This window comes from Halichoerus grypus, chromosome 14 (assembly GCF_964656455.1).
Source record: "Halichoerus grypus chromosome 14, mHalGry1.hap1.1, whole genome shotgun sequence".
Lineage (NCBI taxonomy): Eukaryota > Metazoa > Chordata > Mammalia > Carnivora > Phocidae > Halichoerus > Halichoerus grypus.
The window spans coordinates 52,534,793-52,560,718 of record NC_135725.1 but is presented as its reverse complement, the minus strand read 5'-3'; the positions used below and the strand labels follow the sequence as shown (position 1 = coordinate 52,560,718).

Sequence of the window (25,926 nt, the reverse complement as noted above, 5' to 3'; positions counted from 1 at the left end):
TGTTTTTAGGAAACAAAACTCCTTTCCTAATAAAGTTAGGAATCATCCTCAACAGAAGATGCTTACGCTATTCACATAAGTTAACTCATATGCCAACGACTGAACTCAGCTATGGGAATGTTAATGCATGGAGAACCATTTTTGTTGGAGGCAAAGATGCTTAGAATTTCTGGGAATTTCAACTACTTTGCTGCTCCTGGAATTCTGTATTGAACGAGCAAAAAGGATGGATGGACAGATGACAGGTGGAGAGAAAGGAAGAGACAAAGGAAGGTGGGAAAAAGGAAAAAAAAAGGAACAAAGAAAGTAGAGAAGGCCCAAAATAAAGAAGGAAAAAGGGAAGGAAGGCAGGCAGACACTTGGATTGATAGAAAACCAGGTTAAAAATCTATTTGCTAAAAATGTGCTGAGAGAAAACAAAGGAAAAACATATTTACAATATAATCAAACAGTTCTTTGAAAAAATCACATAAAATTATTGCTTATGAACTAGACTCATTTTAGTTATTATGGAAAACTGGTATTTGAATTTGAACTGATTTGGGTCCTTCAAATTGAGAGCCAAATTTTTAGAATATTAGCATAAGCCTCCATATTTCTAAAATGTAATGGTATCAAGTATGTTTTTCTACCTGATTTTCCATCTCACATGCCAGAAATCACCACAGATGAAAGATCTTCCCTCCCTTCAAGGAATTTATACAACTGGGGATCTATGGCGCCCTGGTTAGAAGCACAGGATTTGGAGTCAACTAGAACTAGATCCCAATACTGATCCTCTCGACTGAACTTTCTGTGCTTTGGTTTCCATTGTGATGACAAAAGAATAATCACAGCATTTAGAATTTCATTGTGAAAATCAAATGAGATCATGTATTTAAAACTCTAACACGATGCCTGGCACTAATCAAAGCTCAGTCAATAGTAACTTCTGCCAAAAATTAACAGGCAGATATTTATTTGCATGTGATTTATTTACATGCAGAGGAGACCAATAATAAATGAGTAATTAACTGATTTCATATACCAAAAGCAAAATCAGGCTTTATAAGAGAGAAAGAAGAGGGGGAGAATGGAAAACCCCAGACATAGTGAGTGAAATTTGGATAAATCAGTAATTTGCTGAGAAAGGCTAATCGAGGTGTTCTGTGCCTAGGCAGATGGAGGAGCACCAAAGAAGTCAGTTTTTTATGAACTCTCCAGGAGAGCCAGACTGGTTAGCCCTAGGTTGGGGGCTAAAATGTCTGAAAGTAGGACTCTTGATGTCTTTGGCTAGCACCAGGTCTGCACTACTTCCCTGACCAAAATTCCTTCTGTCTTTCAAAATCTAACTGCACTCCTCTGCGGCGCTAGTTTATGGTGCTCTGAAGTTTCCTTGATGGTACTCAATTCATTTTGTAATTACAAATGTCCTTTTTGATTGATTAGTGGCTCTCTTTCCCTCAAACTGTCATATCCAGAACATGGATCTTTCCTGATTTATTCCTTGAGGCATGCTCAACATGGGGCACAGCATGTGACATAGTGCACAGAATGAGGAGGGGAAGGGGAAAGGGGGAAAGGGAAAGGAGAGGGGAGGGAAAAGAAGGGAGGGAAAAGAAGGGAGGGAAAAGAAGGGAGGGAAAAGAAGGGAGGGAAAAGAAGGGAGTGGGGGAAGAGAAAGAAGGAAAACAAACAGGTGGGCACAGTCTGGCACAAGATAGGTAAAATGAAGTGTTTTGATAGTTTAGAGACAGGAATTATCACCCTAGATTTAGGCAATTACATAAAGCTTCAAAGAAGAATTGCCATTTTAACTGTGCCTTCAAACATGGGTAGAATTTAAAGATTCCCACTGGGAAGGAAAGCATGGGACATGGCATAAAATGTGTCTCAGTTTCTCTAGGACAGAAGGTCTCTGAGGGGCATTGTAAGTGTTGAGGCTAGAAAGGTGTGCCAGGCTGTCAGACAAGCCAGTTGACCAAGCCCCTGGAGGATGTGGGTTGGAGAGGAGACATGCTCACATCTGTTTTCTGGAAATATGAATTTACTAAGGCAGAAAAGCTGACTGTGAGAGAGAAAAAATCTGAAGCAGGGAGCCAATTTAATATGGGCTAAATTATTCTTTCTGTTATTTCCGTAACAGTCGTTTTATTTATACTCGCCAATAGCCTACCAAACATTCAGAGCTTACTTAGCTTTGACAAGTGGTGATGATACTCAAATCTTCGAGGAATTTTTCCTGAAACAAAATCACCAAGATGAATAATTAGAATATCTGGAAAACTATTCAAGCCTTTTCTATACATGCATTTATCTATGTCTGGGTAGCATGCAAATTAGAACTTAAATTCCAGGGAGTAATGTCATGGAATTCACATAGAGTAGATAAACCCCAGGAGAGCCAAGGAGGTCATGAATATGTAGACTTCTTTATTCAAAGATGAGAAAGGCAGGTAAATCCTATTTCGACAAAAGTCTTTAATTTCCAACTTTATGTGGTTAATAATAACAGTATTCACTTGTGCCTCCAATGTTCTAGGTACAGCACCAGGGCAGTATATACATTATTTCATTTAATGAACATAATTAAAATATAATAATTATTTCATTTCTTTATTTTGCTTATTAAATAGCTCCTTGCTATTTTAAAGTATTTTCCCAATCAGCTCACCAGGAATTCTACTACATATAAATGCACACACCCCCTTGTCCCTACCCACCCCTCCGTGCCAGGCTTTAACCCCACCCCCACCACCTTCCTCAGCTCCACTGCCTCCTTCTGAAGGGCATTCTCTGCCTCCACAAAGTCCCGCATGTCCTTCCTCAGCTCATTTAGCGATGTCATCCTGCTCCTACCTGACATGATCCTGCCCGGAGCCACCTCTGTCCCATTCTTGCCCCATCACCTCCTCCCGCTCTGCCTCCACCACCAGCTGGCTCCTCACAGCTGGCTGCTTCGCTGTGCCCCAGGGCACATAGGACAGTACAGCCTTGTCCCCTGCTCACCTCAACCGTCCACCAACTAGGCTGCAGCAGGGGTGGTGGCAGCGACAGACGGCAAAGACCCTGGAGGTCATGGCCGGGGGTGGCAGAGGGGCCAGCGGAGGGCCAGAGCCCGGCTGCCACCAAGTAGGATGGTGGCTGCCCAGGAAAGGGTGGCCAGGAGGAGGCGCTGCACTAAGTGCTGGAAGTGCTGGGAGCCCTCCTGTTCTCCGGGACTGGCATCCTAGGGACAGGAAATAAGACGCGTATGTACGATAAGTAGCAGCCTGCCCTGAGGCAATTTTCACCCCTGCTGCAGTGATGGGACCTCTTCCTACTGCAAACGGTAGAGGGCTTGACGTGGCCACACTGAGCATTAACTAAGCCAAAATACAGACTTTTTCAGACTAACAAAACACTGAGAAAATTCAGTGTCAGAAGATCTACGCTGTAAGAAATGTTAAGTTCTTCAGGCAGCAGGAATACCATACCAAGTCAAAATACACCTGCACAAAAATTAGGAGTTATAAATGGAATTTTTTTTAATGGTAAAAATTTTTTGGGTATAGAATTTGGGTTGAAAGTTGTTTTAATTTTTCCTTTCAGTACTTTAGAGATGTTGTTCTATTGACTTTGACTTGTATTTGCATTCTCGCTCCCACTTTGTCCTGCTCCCTCTGTTCCACTCCCTATCGCCGTCTTCTTCCCCGTGTCGCCGTCTCCATCTCCATCTCCCTCCCCATGTCACTGTCTCCCTGTCTCCTTGTGTCTATCTCTCTCTCTCTCTCTCTCTCTCTCTCACACACACACACACAGTTTTATATCCCACTAATCACCATCCAAGCAGGAGTCTCCCTGGTAGAAATTTTGTTTTATGGCTGGTAGTCTAACTGTACTTGCAGCAAAATAGTTTCAGTTTAACAAAGAGGCAAAAATGTTTCAAATTGCTTTCAGTGCAGTTATTTACAAAAAGTGCTTGTGAACAGAATAGCGGACTTTATTGGGTGCATTTCAGCGTCTGTGCAATCTGTATGTATGATGTCATGGATTCCACACAACGAGTGGGTGCTATTCTTAGTGCTGCTTTCAGTTGAGGGAACTGTCTTAGGTCAGTTTTTAGTGGGTCCATGACTGATCTGATGGTGAAGCTGGAGCCAAAACCTGGATCCCTTTGGCTTCAAAGAAGGCTGAAGGGACAACCATTCAAATGCCCAGGTGATGTGTTAACATTTCCCGGTCCTGGGTTTTGTTTGTTCAAATCAAGACTGAAGATATCTAAAGGGCCAGGGGCCGCACTGTGTGAGACGCACCCAGGGGGGATGAAAAGTAAAGATGGAGGAGTTCATAGTTTCTGTGCCTGCACCAGATATAGGCCACATTATGAAAATTTGATTAGATAAAACTCCTTATGGAGAGAAAAGGTCTTCTGTCAAACTTATCTCAAAAATTGGTATGGCTAATATTTATAGGTCACGCTTATTTCACTTAATAAAGTCAACTCTTGAAAAATGCAGTCTTAAAAGAACTATACCAGAGATTTCAGACCTACTGTGCTGGGTAATTAGATTTTCACATGTCACAAGGGGAAAAATACAGCATGTCACAAGTTTGAAGTCCCCCAACACATTCCCATGTTCACATAAAAGAAAAAAAAAAAATGACCAAGTGAGCCAAAACTTAGGATAGGCCATCTGCTGTTTAAAAAAAACATAAAATAGGGGCGCCTGGGTGGCTCAGTTGGTTAAATGTCTGCCTTTGGCTCAGATCATGAGCCCAGGGTCCTGGGATCGAGCCCCACGTTGGCCTCCCTGCTCAGCGGGGAGCCTGCTTCTCCCTCTGCCATTCCCCCTGCTTGTGTGCACTCTCTCTGTCAAATAAATAAAATCTTTTTAAAAATTAAAAAAAAAAAACTATACAATTAATCAGACAAAATCGAAGTTTCTTTCTTGCTCAAGTAAGCTTTCCTGGGCATGAGACCCGTTGACAGGGCAGTCCCATTCCGGGATGTCAGGGAGGCTGACAGACACTCTGCTTTTTTCTTTACGTTGCTTCCAGTCTCCTTGGCAAACACCACCATTCCAGCCCACCAGGCGGGACAAAGCACATGGCGCATCATGGAGGCACTCAGGGCCAGTCCTTAAAGAAGCACACATCGCTATTTTTCCACATTCCTGTGGCTCAACCCAGGCACGTGGCCACATCTAACTTCAAGAGGGTTTTGGACATGTAGTGTGGGATGGCGTGGGCAGCACTTCTCAGCGAGAGCTATGTGCTACAGCAGGGCACCATGGCTTTCTAGCTGCCCATCAGCTGCCCCTGCTATAGCCCCCAACCAAGCTGTCATCCGGAGGGTGGCAAGGTGTAATGAAAGGTCACAGAGTGATTCTGACAGCAATGATTTACTGACCACTTAGCTGCCGGACGTTGTTCAGCTCTTTACTTATATTCCCAAATTAGGGGGGTTTTTTGGTTTTAGGGTTTTTTTTTTTTCTTTTTAATTGGACAAGGCTGTGGCGTGTGGGGAGGGAGGAAGTAGGAAGTAGCCAGGTTCTTGAGTAGCCGAGGAAGCCTGCTCTGTGTGTACATCAGGGATCTTCTTAATCTGGAAAACTATCAGGTTTTCTGAGAACTTTCACATTTATTATCTAATTTGAGCCTCACAATGGCACCGTGAAGTAAGTAAGACAAATCTTACTGCCATTTTGAGGAAAGGGAAACGCAAGTATAAAGAAGTTGGGCTTTACCTCAAGTCCTCCAGCCACTGAGGCCTAGACTAGATTCTGGACCTGTGAGCTCTAATTTGGTAATGCTTCCCATTACCTGAGCTGGGTGGCAATGGTCCAAAGGGCAATTAAATGGAGATCTTTCCAAGAAAATGTGTTTCTTGACCCTTGCTCAGCAATGGTATATGCTTGGTTTGACTGCTTCTGAAATTTTTTTAGCATTAGAGTTGCAAAAATACCTTCCTGTCACTCTTTGACAATTGAGAGGAAAGACCTTTGAACTGGAAGTAACAGAGAGGCCAGGATAATTTATACTAAGCTACATTCATTGGTTGAAATCCTAGAAAACCTAGAGCCCAAGGAGATTCCTGGAGAGAATTTTTTTTCTATTGGCTGGTCACCTAGATCATGCTGTTCAACTGTCCAGTCCCCGCTGAGAATTGGAGGCTGCACCAGAGAATACTTGGAAGGGGATCGGACTCCCAAAGGCCCTGAGGCTGGACATCTGTTCACCAGAGCTATTGATCATGCAGTCGCCTCTGAGGTCTTTATGGCCTTCTGGAATTAGAACCAGGGATTCATCTTTTTCTATTCAATCTTGTTATGAAAGGGTCATGTTCTACAGCAAATGGTTATTAGGCCACCCCATGCCTGAGCTTCCAGTCACTTGGAAAGCCTTACCAGTAATGTCCTCCATGAAATGTTAGAGTTAATCAGAATCTTCCTTTACAGGATCTTATAGATCTTTAAAAACCTCACAGTGAACATGAGCACCTATGAGCAGCCTAACAGCATCTCAAGCCCAAATCAAAGAACAACATTTTGCTGATGCTAATTTAGGCCATTTTTATATTGAATCATCTTTATTAGCAAATAGTGCTGAAGCAAGTGGATATCCCTAAGGGGGAAGAAAAAAATCTCAACCTAAACCTTATACCTTATATAAAAAAATAACTCACAATGGATCAAGACTTGTTATGATCTGAAACTGTGAAACCAAAAAAAGAGAGGGAGGTCTTTGGGATCTAGGGCTATACAAAGAATTCCTAGATTTGACACTAAAATTATGATCTATAAAAGGAAAGATAATTGAACCTCATCAAAATTGGGAAAACTTTTTTTTTTTGTTCTGTCAAAGCCCATATGAAGAGCATGAAATGACAAGTTACAGACTGGGAGATATCTGTAAACCACATATGTGACAAAGTGCTTCTAGAATCTGAGTATATAAAGAACTCTCATAATTCAACTGTAAAAAAAAAAAAAAAATCTAATTAGAAAATGTGCAAAAGACTTGAAGAGACAGTGCCCTGGAGCTATGCAGATGGCAAGCAAGCATGCAAGAAGATGGTCAACATTATTAGCCATTATTTAAAATGCAAACTAAAGGGGCGCCTGGGTGGCTCAGTCGGTTAAGTGTCTGCCTTCGGCTCAGGTCATGATCCCAGGGTCCTGGGATCGAGCCCTGCATCGGGCTCCCTGCTCAGCGGGGAGTCTGCTTCTCCCTCTCCCTCTCCCCCTGCTTGTGTTCCCTCTCTCGCTGTGTCTCTCTCTGTCAAATAAATAAATAAAAATCTTAAAAAAAAAATTAAAAAAATAAAATGCAAACTAAAACCCCAATGAGGTATCACTACATACCTATTGGAATGGCTACAACAAAAAAAATACTGACAATACCAAATGCCACCAAGGATACAGTGGGAATGTAAAATGATAGTCCTTCTGAAAAAAAAAAAAGTCTCACAGTTTGCTAAAAATTAAACATACAACCTCTATACAATGCAGCAAAGGCACTCGTGAGCACCTATCACAGAGAAATGAGAACTTATTTTCATATAAAAAGTCTGCACATCAATGTCCCTAGCCATTTGATTTGTAATAGCCAAAAACAGAAACCAGCCCAGGTGTCCTTCAAGGGATGAATGGTTAAATAAATACATACTATGGAATACTACTCAGCAATAAGAATTAAGTACTGATACACACAAAAACTTGGCTGGATCTCCAGGGAATTAGAAACAGAAAAGTTTATCCAGAAGATTACATACTGTATGATTCCATTTGTACGACATTTTTGAAGTGACCAATTTTTAGAAATGGAAGACAGAGGAGTAGTTGCAAAAGGTCTGGGACTGGGGAAGGTAGAGAATAGGGACAGGAGGGAGTCAGGATGGCTAACGAAGACAACACAAGAGGTACTTACAGTGTTGGAATTGTTTGGTATCTTGACGGTGGTGGATACACAAACCTGCACTGGTGATTATATTGTATGGAATGTAACACACACACACACACACACACACGTGGCTGCAAGTGAAACTGGGAAATCTAAACATCAGTGGCTTCTGGGGCACCTGGGTGGCTCAGTCATTAAGCATCTGCCTTCAGCTCAGGTCATGATCCCAGGGTCCTGGGATCGAGCCCACATCGGGCTCCCTGCTCAGCGGGGAGCCTGCTTCTCCTTCTCCCACTCCCCCTGCTTGTGTTCCCTCTCTTGCTGTGTCTGTCAAATAAATAAAATCTTAAAAAAATATATATTTAAAAAAATAATAATAAAAAATAAAGATCAGTGGCTCCTATCACTATCAGTATCTTGGTCATGATGCTGTACTAGAATTCTCCAAAATATTACCATCAGGGGTACTGGGAAAAGCTGGTAAGGGATGTCTATACTATTGCCTTACTGTTGCAGGTAAACCTAGGATGATCTCAAGCAAAAAATTGGATTTGAAAAAAAAAAAAAAGTCTTTTGTAATCCACTCCTGATTAAACTCCTCTCACTTCTCTCATTACCTTTTAATTTAAAGAACCTATCAGGAAAGTCAGAGGAGTATTTGATGTTTCCAAATGAGGGTCCTCTGTTATATTCAAATCTCTCCTGGGTTCCTTATCATGTGATGTACAGTATCTGCCATTAGCAATTCAAACGCTTCCAGGTGGACCCAAGTGCTTTAGCTATCTTAGCACCAAGGCCATCGTTTGAATGTGTCCTCCCCATTGCCCATCATTCATCCATCGAAAGATGAGCTCCAGACTTGCATACCACCCCAAAGGGCAAACAGGTGATTACTTATAATCTAGTCACAAAGGGGCCTATAAAAATCCTTCAAGCCAAAAAGAACACAGAATTACAGCAGAGGGCCTCATCCTAAAATGAAGAATTAAAGATGTAAGCAGAATAAACAAAAGAACATAAAACCTCGGAAGAAGAAAGCCAACCTTCTATCCCATTTAGCTAGGAAAGTGCATTGCTCACCTCAATTCCACTTGAGCCTAGCAACCATGTTAATCATAAGACAGGCTAGAACCTGGAACAACACCACAAAGAGATACTCCCAGGCTACTGGAGGGCAATTATATATTGCTCAACCCTCCGCCCCCAACAAACAGAGGACAATGACTACCTGTAGTGTTCACAGGATCCAAAACCCTGAGTCCACACATGGAGCTGATTTTGTAGGTGGATGCCTGGTAGCCTGTTAGAATCCTACTTGAATTTCTTTAGCAGCAAGATCAATAGCAGTATGGGGGTGGGCAAGCTAGACGTTTAATCCCAGAGTGTTTGCAAATGAAGCCTCAGTGGCTCCAACTTTATTTCTACTAGCTGAACCATGAGTGCTACTAGTGTGGCACGAGCTGCATTACCATGTTACCTGGAGGGTCTCACCCACTGTCCCTAGGCTAGCAATAAGCAAAGAACTAAGGACATTTGGTTCTAAAATTTCAAAATTCCCTTCTCCCTAGGTTAAGGGGCCCAGCCCAGCCAATAGGGTTTCACATCAGTCAGGACTAACATGAACATCATTCATCCAAAATTTTAAGGAGTGTGGAAGTCAGAGAGAATACCCAGACAAGAACTTAGGAATAGAAAACAATTTATAAGCCGGAGATAAGTTCAAACGGCCAAAAGCCACGGAACCCAAAAGAAATAGTAAACACCAAATAACAGAGATTCACACCAAATAACAGAGTCAGAGATTCAAGTATCAAGAAGAAAAACAAGAATCGGTATAATTTGAAAGAGGCATTGAACTCTTACCAGGAATAAACGTGTCCGAACAGCCCCCTCCGTGCCTCCAGATGCATTGTGGGTAGGAAGACCAGCTGTTAATACAGGACCAAGGATAAGAAGGCAGAGAAAACATGGAAATGATTAAAACCTACTCAGAACACCTGTGTGCCCTGTGTACTGAGTACACCTGTGCACTCAGCTCAGCTAGTCGCTGGGGAGTACCAGACTCAACAGTTTGTAATATAATCATTTAGCAATTCCAACCACGGTCTCCATCTAAGTTCCACAGGGATTTCTGAGAAACAGCTAAGGCACAAGGGAAGGAGAAGATTAAGAAGGTTTCAACATTTACTCTCCAAATTAGGTGGCCTCTTATAAAGAATCAGTTTTCTTAACAAACCTGCTCTCAGGTGTGAGCAGGAGAGCGCATTCCAAGGAAGTCCCATAAAAAGGTGAGTACGCCATGACCCTACCATATTGCAAGATCAGGTAAATAAAGATAAAAAAAAAAAACGAGACCTAACTGGAGAAGCTTTGGGAATTCGAATAGGAAGCCTTGCAGTGCGCGGGCTGCAGATGAATGGCAATCATAAACAGCCAGGCCGGCTGAGGAGGCAGGCTGCAGGGCATTCATGACAGCAAGCATCTCTTCAAAGCAAATAGGGGTGAACCGAGGCAATGGAAGACGCAGCATTAAAACATTCCCACATTTCTCTCACTGGCTCTTGGGACAGGCACACTTATTCAGAACAATGATGGTTGGTAAAGTATTTCTATTCCCTGCAGATACAGATTTAATCAATTGTGGAGTAGATATTCCCCAGACAAGAAGTCTCATGGAGAGAAATTAGAAGCAATGATATAATTCCATTGGGCACTCATGAAAAAAAAAATACTAGTCACCTTATTGTTCCTTTTGGGCAGGTTGGATTCTCCAAGGATATCACCCCGTTCAAGGAGGAAATTCACGGCTATTGCCATGGGACTGAGGCTGAGTACCCAGTAGCTCAGCTGCAATGAATCCAGCACAGGAGCTCCACAGGAGAAAGAGGCAAAGAAGTCAGGGATTACCAATGCAAGAATGCACGGCAGGAGCGGGTTTACTGAAGCCACCTGGGTCACATTAGGTGTGGCTCAAACTTAAAGCCATGTCATCATCTAAGGAAAAGAAACAAATGCCTTATAAATGAGCTATTTCAATAAAGTCACTACTTCTTTCTCTTGAAGAAGTTGCTCAAGAACAAAAGAAAGAGGGCAGCTGTTCCATTTCCTGTTTCTTACCATCTTCACATTTAAATTCCTCTCCATGCCTGTCCAGGTCCTCTATTACCCTATTTCCTTCAACCCCGACTTCTTTATCCTCACTCACATCTGCCCATTCTTGTGCCACCCACTCTCGTCAGGTAGATAGGAGTAAAGAAAACAGAAGTATGGTCTGATAGTTCTTCCATGTAAAAATGGATTCTTATATTAGAAAGACCCTTCTTTTATGCAGGGTAAGCCATCCAAAGGAGGAGTAAAAGGAATCCCAGAAGATGGACAGAGCTGGCCACTGAAGCCTGAAGGGCTGGGTCAGTCGTTGATCTCACAGTCTGTCAGTGTTTCTCCATTGGCCATTCAAATGGGGCAAAGGGAGCCATCATTCGGATGCGGGAAAGTAGAGAGTAATCCAACATGAAATGTAAATTTTGAAATGCCCTAAGACCGATGCTGCTGGTTCAGCATTTCCCAAAGCATAGTCTGTGGATTGAAATAGGGGTCAGTGATGAAAGAGTCCATGCTTGAATAAATTTTGGAGAAGCTAGTTCAGACCAAAGTAAGTGTACATCTGTCTGCAAGACTGTTCACAGACATTAATCTGTGAATATGGACTGTGATTTTCCAAAGGTGTGGGGGACAGAGATAGTACAGTAGTGCCCCACATTTCCCATTCCTCTTCAACCATGAAACCCTTTGCTACACTGAACGTCTTTAAGGACTATTGTTTTTTAGAATCCACTTCGGAAAGCAATATATTACGGAGAGTTAATAAAAATTAACAGAGTCTACGCTTGTCAAAGACACCACAGGACCACTGGGGAACTAGATTTAATAAAACCTTAAAATCATAGTTAAGTGGACTGACCCACACCAAAGTGGAGATCTGGTAAGCTGCTACCCTGAAGATAAACTAGGCTGTACCATAAGAACCAGGCTAAGAAGGAAGGCAAAGTCCATGGAAATCTGGAGAGCCCAATGTGGCAACTCTAAGGTCAGAACAGGGTGATATGGAGGCAAGAGGAAACCCCACAGGGATTCAGACATGGATGATTTTACATTTATGTGGCTCCAGAGTTCATAAACAAAATGCTAGCCCCTGATTCCCAAAATAATGTGCTACCAGGGCTTCTTAACAGGCCAGCTTCATTTGCAGAGTAATGAAAGGAACATTGAGTTAGGAGTCATGAAAACTCGATTTTCAGTTAGCCCGGTGGTCTGCTAGAGCCAGCCTGCACTAGCTCAGCAAGTGCCAATTATGTGCATCTTGTCCCAGTTCCAAACTGAATAAAGTCACGGTGGTAGTCATGGTAAAAATATTTACATTACAGAAATTTGATAAACTTTACAAATCAGGGCTTTCTTTCCTACCCCTTCCCCCACTGCCTGCCACCCTCAACAGAGAGCTGCTTATTAAACATTTACCAGCACACACCACTGGCCATGACCTAGGTTTGTGACATTTGGTTTATCTGGCCTTCTCTGTAAAGTTAAGTGAATTGTAATAAGTCTTCACTGTTTCAGAGTGTAAGGACCCAACGATAAACTAAAATAAGGTATCGGATTTATACATGATAGTTTGTATTCTTGGTAGTTATTTGTTGGGGGGGAAAAGACAAATAGCTATTATGAATTGGACAACTTTTAAACACACTGTATTTTGATTAGTCACAATAGCACCTATAGGTTTGATAAATATTAAATATGAGGGAGACAAGTGATATTTATTTGATAAGAGGAAAGGCAGCATTTAGAATAATTAAGATAATTACATATCTTTTTATGATATGTAATACCATACAAAGCTCCCTGGGGATTCCCCAAAAATGGCCAAGCAACAGAATCACTGGAGATTGCTAAAATTCAGCTTCCCATGTCAGGTGCCAGCCAGAGCAACCTAATAAGAATCTCCAAGAACAAGCGAGTTTCCCTAATGATTCCTACGTAGGTGCCTGACAGTAGAGTTCCCCATATCCATCCAACTGGGATGGTCTTGATGATCTTTTATTTCCTTTTTATACACATATTCTACAATCCTGAGAGCCTCTTTAATCCACCCTGAATAGACGACATTTGAAAGATCATTTTTACTTCTGGAGACGCCGGGGGAAACAAAAACTGAAACACATCAAGAGCAGTGACCAATGGGGCGCCTGGGTGGCTCAGTCGTTAAGCGTCTGCCTTCGGCTCAGGTCGTGGTCCCAGGGTCCTGGAATCGAGCCCCGCATTGGGCTCCCTGCTCCGTGGGAAGCCTGCTTCTCCCTCTCCCATTCCCCCTGCTTGTATTCCCTCTCTCGCTGTGTCTCTCTGTCAAATAAATAAATAAAATCTTTAAAAAAAAAAAAAAAAGAGCAGTGACCAATAAGGTGAGGAATCTGCAAATGATACCTTAGGAAAAAATGGTTAAAAAGAAATAAACCCAGGAGAAATTCTGCTTTAAAAAAAAAAAGCTTGAAAAAAAACAGATCAAGAAAGCTCCCTAATTGGTCCTCTTCATTTCTTTCACGCCGTGCTTCAGCTTTGGGAACTAGTCCTTTGCAATCTTAGATAAAGTTGTTAGAAAAGTACTCTTTGTAACTAGGATACCTTACAATTTATGATCCAAACCAAGACCATCAAAGAATGAAAGGAGGGGCCATTAGTAAGTAATTCCCCTGGGACATCAGGCAGAAAGGCATAAACTTGGACTGCCTCAAGCAACCTGCAGTCTAATTTCATTTGGTAGCTTTCAAAAACCAGAAATAGCTATAATGCTCTCCTTCCTGGTTTTTTAACCATTTCTAACCCAGAATCTTAACATGTAAAACAGAATCAAATGTATTTGAAAGGGGTGAGGAGCCCAGACTCTACCTATTGAATTCCCTTTGCCTCTCTGGATGGTGCTTGAGGCACCTCCAACAGAATCCTAAGAACTGGTAGTTTGAAAACTAAGATGACAAGGTGGGCAGCACAAGATGACCTTTCTAATATTAATTTTGAGAATTCTTGGATGATTGCATTTTGAATGCAGGACAAAGATGGCAAGGGAGAAAATATTCATAGGCTTATAATTCCCAGTTTTTCTACTTTAAAAAAATGTATATTAAATACATACAAAATTATTATATTGCAGAGTATAAAAAAACTAATACAACCCACCTGCAAGCAACCACTGACAATTTAGGGAATGTTAGCATTGTACTTGAAAGTCCCTCTGTTACTTTCGCTTCCCATCTCCATTCTCTCTCTCATCCTCCGCCCCCAAAAGTAACCACTATCTAGAATTTGTGTGTGTCATCCCTCCACAATTTGGTGGGCTGTCTATAGCTGAGGGCTAGGAAAACACGTGAAGCAGGGGATGAAGACCCCACTAACTCAGGGAAAGACAACTCTGTCCTGCATAGCCCACAATTGGCTGACAAATCCTTGAGACTTTTCCTACAACTGTTTGAATTAATGGGTAAAAGACCCTGGATTTGGCCATTTCCCAAGCTGATTGGATGTGGTTAAGATAGAAATGCCAATTCCGTACGGCTGTGCAGAATGCTGAGGGTTTAGACTGAGGAAATGGGGAATCTGACACCAAAAACCTTCACAAACCAATGATTATAACAGTGTTGTATGCCCAGAAATCGATGGCAGCAGCTTAAGAAAAATGGGCTCATTTAAATCAGAAAGCCAACTGAACTCAGGAGTTAACAAGAGAAAAAAACCGTTGGAGAGAGAGAAAGCTAGGGTGTGGCCCGGCCCCTTCAGCCCTTGTTAAATCAGAAAGTGTTTTCTAAGATTCTGTGTTTTACCTTACACCCGTCCTGTTGCTTAGCCTCACATGTTGCTTAAACTTCATTTGAAAGGAAGACAAAGGCAGGGAATAATTATATCATGAACAAGGCAGAATGCTATTAAATATCTTTATATCCAAGTGCTAAACTGTGTGCCACAGGCCATTGGAAAACCAGGAAACCTTGCCTACTGCCCTGGAACAAGGGAGTACTTGTGAGGTAGAGTACACACTAAAGACATGTGAAAAGGGAAAGATCAGGTTGACCGACAGCAGAGAAATCTTCGTAGCGGTAGCAACATTTGAGCTGGGCCTTGAACAGAGATTAGGGAATGAGGAAATGCAGACTGAAAGCCTTTTTATACTAATAATGAAAATGATTGGCGTTCATTGTGTGCCAGGCACTGTGGTAAGCACTTTGTGTGCATAATTTCATAGACTCCTAACCAAGAAACCTCCTAAGTATAAGCATGCCCATTTTACAGACGAGGAAACTGAGACACAGAGAGATTAAGAAACATGGCCAAGGTCACACAACTAGGCAGCAGTAGTAGTAGTGGTAGTAGTCAGAATTCACACTCGGGATGTTTGACCCAATAGCCAGGATGCCTAGGGAGAGCAACAACAGGAGAGGGAATCCCAGACATGGGAGGAAACATGGTGACTGCCAAGGAGTTAGCAAAGACTGGTCATATTGAAGGGCCAACAGGGTGTTTGGTCAAGTCATTCCTCTGCTAAAATTCCTTAACTATCTGCCCCATCGGCTGTGCCTTATACACAGAGATGTTCAAGATTGTTTGTTAAATTTAATTGGCAATATAAGGAAAGGCCCCAGCACAAGAAGCTATGATATAATTGGGATTCTCTGCCTATTATGTCTTCTAGTTTGACTAATATTTTGAAGTTTAACAGGGCATGAATAGGTTCATATGGGGAAAAATATCTTTAATACATCAATACAAATTGGGAAAATAGGGATAACACAAGAATGAACGTGTGAGGAGACTTTCAAGAGATGTGAAGTCATCTTTTATTCATCTCTTCATTCAACAAATATTTCCTGATTGGTCTTTTTCTATTAGTTCTTGTGCTGAGGCACCGGGGATGTGGGCCCCTCTGAAGGGGCCAAGCAAAAGAAAAGAGCTTCCACTATGCTTCATAACAAAATAGAATTCAATGAGCAGCTGCATCGTTCATTGAACAATGGACATTTATCAACTCCTAATATGTGTTGGATACTCTAAGCAATGACAGATATACATTCCTGTCCTCAAGGGCCTCCAAGGGGAGATTAAACCAGTGAACAAATAATGGCAACACAGCAGAATGAGTATCACCTACAAGGGGTTTATAAACTAAAACAAATGTCTGTACTAAAGGAGGATATATGATCCTGATCTGGTCTGCATCTGTTGAGTTCATTCAGAATGAGTTTGGTAGTTTCCTGTCTTCGTTGACAAAGAGGTTCATCTCCCTGGTCTCCAAAGACCAGATCAGGTGACCTGAAAAATCTTGCATCTCTAGGATTCTAATTTTGCACTCCCACAGCAGCTGAGAAATCAGGGCACACAGGCAAGAAGAGGAAAATAAGAATAACAGAACACCAAGTACAGTGTGTACCCAGAGTTGCCAATTCATAAACTGGTTAAAGTTCCAATTTCACAATATTAAAAACATGGCTTTTGCCTAATTGCTGAATTCTGGAATGTCGGTGGTGGTCCACTAAAAATCACATTTCATTAACCAGAAAATGTGAATTCAGGTAGTTATGTCTCATCAGTCTGTTAGAAAATATAAAATTAAAAAAAAAAAAAGACCCTCAGTAACTCAGTTGCATTATTTAAAAGAACAATTCCAAATCAAACTAAGTGATCACATAGAGGAAGGATTATAACAGCAAAAACAATTTTTCATTAAAATTACTAAAAGAAAAATCTAATCTCAGGCTATAACTTACTAGCTTGTGTGATGTTATGCCAATCACTTACTCTTTCTGGGTCTCAGTTTTCTCATCTGTAAAACAAGGGGGTTGGCAAAAAGTTCCATCTGCATCCTGTGATATTATGAAAACCTAACACTTTAGAATCGTAGTCGAGAGATGGCAAATATTTTGGCCTCCAGTGATACCTGCAGTGGACTGGTGTTTATGAGCTGCCTAGAGAATGGAGAAAGATTCTGATGCCCAGTCCAAGCTCAGAGGGAAAGTGCCAAGAACTTTAATACTATCTGGATGAGGCAAGTGGAATGAAGGGCACACAGAGTCATTTTTCTAGTTGAAACTCACATTTTTTAAAAACTAGAAAAATTGAACCCAGAGTGGTTTAGTGACAATGAATAATCACAGAACAAATTAGTGGATAACACAAATTCTAAGTTGAATTTTTATTACCTATCACCCGTATTCTTTTTTAAAAAATTGACAATTATTGTATCATCTTTCATCTTGTTTCCAAAGAAGTTAAAGTGGCTTACAAAGGTGCACATAATGCAGCGAGATCAATGAATACAAAAATAAGACAAAAGGAAATCTATACTTCATTTTATCATACTCAGTGCTGTCAAATTAATTTATCCAGAGCATTCATTTTATATTACTACTCTTCTCAGTGATTCCCCAAAGTCTTTCATTATTTTTCCTCAACTGCCCTTCTAAACCTGTATTCCAATTGCACTGTTCTACAATTCCCCACACATCCTACAGTACATCACCATCAGGAAATACCTGACCAGCATGCAAGTTATCTATCCTTAGTGAGGAACTTCCAGATTTTCCCCTGGAAGCTATGTTAATTTGTGACTTCACTCTCCTTGCTGTGGTTCATGAGACTGACATAAATGTAGGGCAAGAAGATTCTCTTTGCTGTCTTTTTATTTATTTATTTATTTATCTGAGAGAGAGCACACGTGCCTGCTTGAGCGGGGGGGGGGGGGGGGGGGGAGGGTAGGGAGGGGCAGAGGGAGAGAGAGAATCTCAAGCAGGCTCCACGCCCAGAGCAAAGCCCAAAGCGGGGCTCGATCTCACAACCCTGAGATCATGACCTCAGCCAAAATCAGGAGTCAGACGCTTAACTGACTGAGCCACCCAGGCACCCCTCTTTGCTGTCTTTTAATTAAAGAGTTGGGAGTGGCTATAGTCCACTGTGTGAGTGGAGAAGCAAAGAAAGCAAGTCTATAGAGAGAAAAAAATGAAGCAAAAATAAAAGAACTTCGAGTTCCTGATTGCTTCCCAGCCTTGACACCAATCTCTCCCTGAGGCCTGGCTCCATATCTGCCATTGAGTTCCCCAAAACACCCCTGAAGCCTTACACTAATTTCCCCCTCTCTTAAGTTTACCCTAGTTAATTATTCTGCATCCCTATCTGTGTCTTTGCCTTACCTACATCCTGCCTTCAAGTCCCCGTTCGAGGTCACTTCCTCCAGAAAGCTCTTTCTAATCCCCTCAGACAGAAATAATGCCTTATCCTATAAATTCCTACAGTACTGCATTTATATATTTCTGATGACATATCTGCCTTATACCTGCATGATTATGCATCCTATTTTTTTATCATAATTTCTAAGCTTCTTATGGAGAAGGATCCATGCCTCACCCATTACTGTAATCTCCATATACCAAGCACAGTAGAAGAGAGCAATCATCAACCTTTGTTAAAAGAATGGATGAATGAATGGACACCTTTTATTCATTCTCTACTGTTGTACAAATCCCTAAACTTCTCTCCTTCAGGCTGGTATTACAGAAGTGGAGATTTGATCAGCCAATTTATCCAGTTAATGTGAACAATGTAGACAGACAAATAAGATAATTGTGACCCAAAAATCTACTCCAGGGCCAGAATGATGCCTTTTGGTTGTCAATATTGATCACGTTTAATTAGAAAATTGCCAGATCTCTGCTGTTCTTAGTGCTGTGTGGGCATCACCTAAAAGCAAAGGGATGACAAGCTGTTCTGAGCATCTGCAGCCTTTATATAATAAACATGTTTTCATTTAAGAAAATTTGTGCCTGCTTCTGAGTAGGATCAGAGCCTTTTATAATTGCATATCTTTTCCCCATACAAACTTTCTTCATTGGTTATGAAGAGGGAACTATTAATGTGTAATTCCTAGAGTTATTAAAGTAATGTTAATTTATTTTAGTTCATAGCATATAAATGAATACTTGCAGAGTAGATGCAGAATACAGTTAAAAAATCAAGATTAGGGTTTAAGAAATAATCAATGCAGGAACAGAGTGGAGTCACCTGAGGTGCATTGTGACTTTATGAAGGAGGTTATTAACCCGTCAGTTACCTGTGTCCCTTCCAAACACCTCTTTGGTCTTTCATGATCTTATCAGAGCCCTTTCCAGATGAAAGCATAGCTATCATCACTATATTTTATGCCATACACTCCATTTCTCAAATAGCAGCTTACCCTCATGGTGTGACTTGTTACTGGATCTGTCTAGATCTTGGTTAATCTGCCATCAGTAATAGTTAATAGAGGGTTAGAGTTTTCACTAATTGAAAATGCAAGTTTTCACTTTGCCAGTGAAATGCAAGTTTTCACTTTGCCAGTATCCATAATTTGAAATGGTCATTCAGCAGTAACCAATTTGCTCATATTGGTGTTCAGGCTTAAGCATGTTGCATTTGCATGCAGTAACTGGTAAATAAACCTTAAGTGTTTATTTATTGAGTTTAAACTCACTCCATTGCTATTATTCGAAATAAACCAAGAATTAAGACTCTTAATATCTATGGCATTTTCTTACCTGTGCTTATCAACCTTAGTTGCTTAAATCCACACTTTGAAAAGGCATATTGGAAAAGCATCATTGACTATCTCTAACATAAACAATTGATTGTCATATCTTCTATAATTTCAAAGTCTCTTTAAACCTGAAAAGAAAAAGTCTTATAAGATTGGTGAGAGAGAATTGAAAGGAGAATCCTTCCTTAACTTGATAAATTCCTTTTAGCTAGCTAGGATAGAAAGTAGAAGACATAACCACAAAGAAAATTTTTAGAAATCACCATTAATACTACTTTCCTGAAAGAACCAGGGTTAAAATTTTGTTTTATATTCTTTCTGTCATCTTACTTTGCATATGTATACATGTAAGTGTGATTAAAATTGAGATTTAAAATTAAAATGGTACCATACCATTTATACTGTTTTGTAATATGCTGTTTCCACAGTATAGCATAAATATTTATCTGATCCAGAGGCTGGCAAATTTTTCTGTAAAGGGTCAGAGAGTAAATATTTTAGGCTTTTGGGCCAGCCTTTGTCACAACTATCTGACTCCGCTGTTATAGCAAGAAAGCAATATGTAAATATGTACAATATGTAAATGATGGTATATAATGAATAGGCATATAGGCGCTCCAATAAAACTTTATTTGCAAAAACAGGTAGTAGACATATTGTGTTCATGGATTGAAAGACTTAACATAGTAAAGATCTCAATGCTCCCTAAGTTGATATACATGCTTAACATAACATAACATAACTCTCATCATAGTCCCAGCATATCTTTTTGCAGATATAGACAAAATTATTCTAAAATTTATATGAAGAGGCAAAGAACCAGAAAAGCTAAAACAATTTTCAGAGAAGGCTATAGTGGGAGGAATCATTCTGTCCAATTTTAAGACATGTTTTATAGCTGCAGAAATCAAAACCATGTGGTAGTGCAAACTATGTATCTGACCAAAATCTCACATGATTAGATATCACTACAGACCTATCAGAACAGCTAAAATTAAAAAACAATAATAATACCAAATGCTGGCAAGGATGCAGAGCAACCGGATCTCTTATACATTGTTCAGGGGATTATAAAATGATATAGGCACTTAGCAGTTATTTAAACAGCTAAACATACACTTACCATCTGACCTAGCAATCACATTTCTAGGCATTTATCCCAGAGAAATAAAAACTTATGTCCACACAAAAACCTACACACAAATGGTCACAGCAGTTTTATTTGTAACAGTCAAAAACAGGATACGAACATAAAGTCCTTCAATAGGTGAATGGTTAAACAAAATGTGATATATCCATATCATAGAATATTATTCAGCACTAAAAAAAGAACTGAACTACTAATACATGTAAAATTTAGATGCATCCAAAGACATGATGCTGAGTGAAAAAAAAAAAAAGCGAATTTTAAAAGTTATGATTTCACTTATATAACATTCTCCAAAATGACAAAATTACAGAGATGAAGAGCAAGGTTCGGAAATGGTAAGGGAGAAGGGGTGAGTATGACTATAAAAGAATAGGACAAGGGATTTCTTTGGATAATGGCATAGTTCTGTATCTTGATCATGGTCATGATTATAGGAATCCACACACACATTGTACTAATAATGTCAATTCCCAGTTTTGACCTTGTACTACTGTTATATGTAAGCTGTAACCAGCGAAGGATATCAGGTGAAGGATACATAGGACTTTGCTGCACTATCTTCGCAACTTCCTATGAATCCATAGTTACTACAAAATAAAAAGTTAAAAAAACAAAGCAGATGGCAGGCCATTGTCATAATCTGGCTGTAGTCTGCTAACTCCTGACTTAGACAGTAGATATTCTGACAATAATATTTGTATTAGCTGTGCAGTATGTCTTTCATTATATATATATATATTATCATTTTGTTTATAATATATATCACATTTTGCTTAATATATATATATAATGATTTGTTTAACCATTTCTCTATTATTTCCAATTTTTCTCTTTATAAAACCAAGACCCAGGATGTTTTATATCTTTTTACACATCTATGATTATTTGTTTAGAATAAATATCTAAAATTTACAGTGTCAAATATAGACATAGCTTTAAACTTTTGGCATAATATTGTCAAATTACCTCTACAAAACCTTCAAGTCCTGAGTAACATACCACTTCCTACAAGAAGACCTCCCCAGTCTCAGATGTCCCTCTTACTGGCTTCCACAGTACCCTGAACTTCCTCTACTATATCATTTATACTCTGGTCACAACTTGTTTGTTGTATAACTTCAATCTCAATTAAGATCTAGACCTTAATCTCTGTACAGCAGGAGACTTTAGTCTCCATAGGGCTATGTTTGTCTTGCTCCCTTTTTTATGCCCAGCATGAACACAATGCCTGACAAGTTGTAAATATTCATTAAATACTTTCTGAATCAATGAATGAGAAAGGAATATATATATATATATATATATATATATATATATATAACTCAATCACAAAGGAAATGTTCTACTTTTGAGAGTTTACAACACTAATATTGAGAGTGTGTTTCTAGCACCCTCCAGGAAAGAGTCCCTTACCTATGAATATAGACATCAGATCAAAATCGAGATTAACCCTATAGGATGGTGATCGATTCATCAGATTGTCATAACTTGATGAAACTGCCATTAAGATCACCTAAATAACTTTCATTGTGCTGACTATATGCTCTCCCAGGCACTTTCTAGTTATTATTTGGTTTTTAGGCATAAAGTATAGACTACCCACACTGAGAATATGCATATGTCATACAAGCTTAAGTTTCTTGCCCTTGTGACAATTATATTTTTTTACTAAAAATTAATAAAGTGACATCCGATTTGTGCATTATTTATTTATGGATTTTATTATATGAATACATTCCCCTGAGCCTCCCCTAGAAGGCAGTAATCACATCAGTGTGCTCTCAACCTCCTGTCCCTCCAGGGACGGTCTTATTGTTTGCTTCCTCAAACTATAACAGGCATGATTTTTAAGTCTCTGTGGTTTTTATACCCAAGTATTTTTATTTCATATGACTTTTTTTTTTTAACATTTCAAGTCTCTTCTAAAACTCTTCATGTAGCCTCTGTGCTTTTTCTGCCTTAGCCAGAATACATTCCTTGACTGTAACTGAATTATATCTAAATTTGGGGAGGTCTTTTTTTTTTTTTTTTAATTTTTTATTGTTATGTTAATCCCCATACATTACATCATTAGTTTTAGATATAGTGTTCCATGATTCATTGTTTGTGCATAACACCCAGTGCTCCATGCAGAACGTGCCCTCCTCAATACCCATCACCAGGCTAACCCATCCTCCCACCCCCCTCCCCTCTAGAACCCTCAGTTTGTTTTTCAGAGTCCATTGTCTCTCATGGTTCTTCTCCCCCTCCGATTTCCCCCCCTTCATTCTTCCCCTCCTGCTACATTCTTCTTTTTTTCTTTCTTAACATATATTGCATTATTTGTTTCAGAGGTACAGATCTGAGATTCAACAGTCTTGCACAATTCACAGCGCTTACCAGAACACATACCCTCCCCAGTGTCCATCACCCAGTCACCCCATCCCTCCCACCCCACCCCCCACTCCAGCAACCCTCTTGCCATTTGCAACGACATGGATGGAACTGGAGGGTATTATGCTGAGCGAAATAAGTCAAACAGAAAGACATGTATCATATGACCTCACTGATATGAGGAATTCTTAATCTGGGGAGGTCTTTTAATGTTCCTGCCCCTGATCAGACTGCTATGGCCCCTCTTTGGCAAGGCGTCTGAAACGTGATATTCTTATCAAAACTCCTCTTTTTATCTATATGAATTTGCTCCTCATGTGTAAGGGTTTATTGCATTTAACACACTACTAAGTTTATCTAAGGTAGTCAAGTTATTATAGGTAGAGTGGCTTTTAGAAAAGATCAGAAAGCTCTTTCGCGGTAGCGAGCGCAGCGATCCGGCCATCCCCCCCCGCTCGCGCGCTCCGGGCCGGCAAGGGTCGCGGTGCGCCTGCGCCTGGGCGGGACCCGGGGGGACGAGGGTGGGCGGCGCCGTAGCGACCCGGCCTTTCCTTTAGTTTTTCCCTCTCTCGCCCCCGCGGAGGCTTTCCGGAAGGCGCTTGCGCGGGGGGCGGGGCTCGGCGCTGAAGTGGCCGAGCTGTCGGGAGGGGCCTGAGTGGGCGCTTCGAGGACCCAAGTTTGTCTAAAGCCGCAGGGAAAACGGTGGAAAATTCACCGTCGCCATTGCCAGAAAGAGCGATTTATGGCTTTGTTCTTTTCTTAAGCTCCCAATTTGGTTTCATCCTGTATCTTGTGTGGGCATTTATTCCTGAATCTTGGCTAAACTCCTTAGGATTAACCTATTGGCCTCAAAAATACTAGGCGGTTGCACTGCCCGTCTACTTCCTCACTACTATAGTAATTGGTTACGTACTCTTATTTGGAATAAACATGATGAGTACCTCTCCACTCACCTCCATTCATACAATCACAGATAACTATGCTAAAAATCAACAGCAGAAGAAAATACCGAGAGGAGGCCATCCCAGCATTAAGAGATATTCCTATTAACGAAGTAAACCAAATGTTCTTCCTGGCAACTAAATAACTATATGCCAAAAACTAAATTGTATGTAGACTAACACTGAGCATTGACTATAATTTTTTATGTAATAATTTTGACCATAATTATTTTGACTCTCTCTCGTACCCAATATTGAAATGTAAACAAAGTAAGTTGATTCTTTTAGATTAAGTTCTATTAATATTATAAAAGTTCTTGAGTATTAGTTATTAATGAACAGAATAAATAAAATACTGCATTACCATAAAAAAAAGATCAGAAAATGTTTAGTGGCTGAGATTTAAATATATGTAAAACAGAATTTCTTATTTGAGAATTATATTCTGGACCATGAACATTATGACAAGTTGCTAAGGGAGATTATGGAATTGTATGCAGTCTGACCTGGAAATAAGAGGAAAATCTGGAGGAGCAAGCCATATATTACAGAGGAAACACATCAGGCTGTAACCCTGTTCCTAACTCACAGAGGGACTCTGTGCTAGCCACTTCACCTCAGAGCCTCTTGTTTCCTCCTCTATAAACCAAGGCAGGTAGACCAGAAGAAAGATAAACTCCCTACCAGCTCAGAAGTTCTATGATTCTGTGATAAAACTGGTCTATCCCTTCGATATCCAGTGTGAAGTAGTGACATTTATCTTGGAAATCTATGATTTACAATCTAATCAGGATCCCTTCCTTTGGACATCAATCTGTGATGTTCCCTTTCTGGTCCAGATACTTTTCACTGTCCTCCATACCCCATACTGTAAGGATGCCCTCGGGACATCCAATTGAGCTCAATTGGTTCCCATTAGCTATCTCTCCCTGTCACCCATCTGTCCTCTTCCCATTTCTCCCCTAGTGACTAGCTCTCACTCTTATCTTCTCTAGGCCAGCTCTCTAACCCTATCTAAACCAGTCACGGTAAGTGGAAGAAGGTCCAAGGCAGTACTCAACATCTCATTCCCAAATACCATCCCTACATTTTAACAAAGGCTCCTCCTTTAATTCTAACCTCAGGAAAGACTTTAATTCAAGGAAGGGAGAAAGACAACTAACATCTGTTAAACAACTACTCTGTGCCACATCAATACATTGCACATTCATTTCTTATAACTGTTGAAATATATATAGTATTTCCCCCAATTCTGTTGAAATTGAGAAAACTGATGCTCAGGGAAATTAAATAAGTTGCCGGGATCAAGAGGGAGTATTGGCAGAGCTGGGATTCAAACTCCCAGTCCATCTAACTTGAGAGTTGTTCTCTTTCCACCAGACCATATAATTGTCTTGTGGTCCACAAAGCTCCAGGGTCCTGGGGTATTATCTCAGGGCCCTCCAAGAAAAGATGATGGGAATCAGGCTCCAGCCCTGTCTTTACTCTGAGGATGTCCAGAACACACATGCCTAGTGGTATTTATTTTGTAATTATTACTATTTAATTTGACGAAAAAAGACTCCACTGATTTAGAAATGTTTGTATAGCACTTGTTAAAAAAACAAATGGCATCCTAACCCAGGGTATCGCCTTTTCCAACACACAGACACTTATTCTTATAGACATTTCAGGTGATAGTCTCAGATTGAATAACCACTCTCACCAGTCACACATCCTTAGGGACAGTCTAAGAAATAACAGAGCCATAGTAGATGTTCAACAAATGTTAATCTGTGCCACTCCTCCTAACTCTATCTAACCTCAGCCACATCATAGATGACTGTAGGTTGGTAGACCAGAATCCTGGTTTGGAAAAATTCTACAGCTCCTGTAGACGTACAATTTTAATTTCATGGTAAACATGCTCAGGGCTACATCAAATCATGTATCCACCTTTTTCTGTTTGTTTTGTTGTTTGTTTTTAATTCTCCTGCACATGCATCTACCCC

General features: G+C 40.4%; 1 long non-coding RNA gene and 1 pseudogene across 2 annotated transcripts in view; one reads left to right on the top strand and one right to left on the bottom strand.

The window, feature by feature from the left end:
- LOC118544547 (uncharacterized) overlaps positions 1–25,926 on the bottom strand; it is a 353,084-nt gene that overhangs the window by 143,320 nt on the left and 183,838 nt on the right. Inside the window, exon 3 of one of the 2 annotated variants that reach the window (XR_013443713.1) lies at positions 9,727–9,791. The exons of the other annotated variant lie outside the window; for it this stretch is intronic. This is a non-coding gene — a long non-coding RNA (uncharacterized LOC118544547). The remainder of the gene's footprint in view (positions 1–9,726; positions 9,792–25,926) is intronic. 2 annotated transcript variants of the gene reach the window in all.
- Positions 23,622–24,099, top strand: LOC118544555 (phosphatidylinositol N-acetylglucosaminyltransferase subunit P pseudogene; annotated as a pseudogene).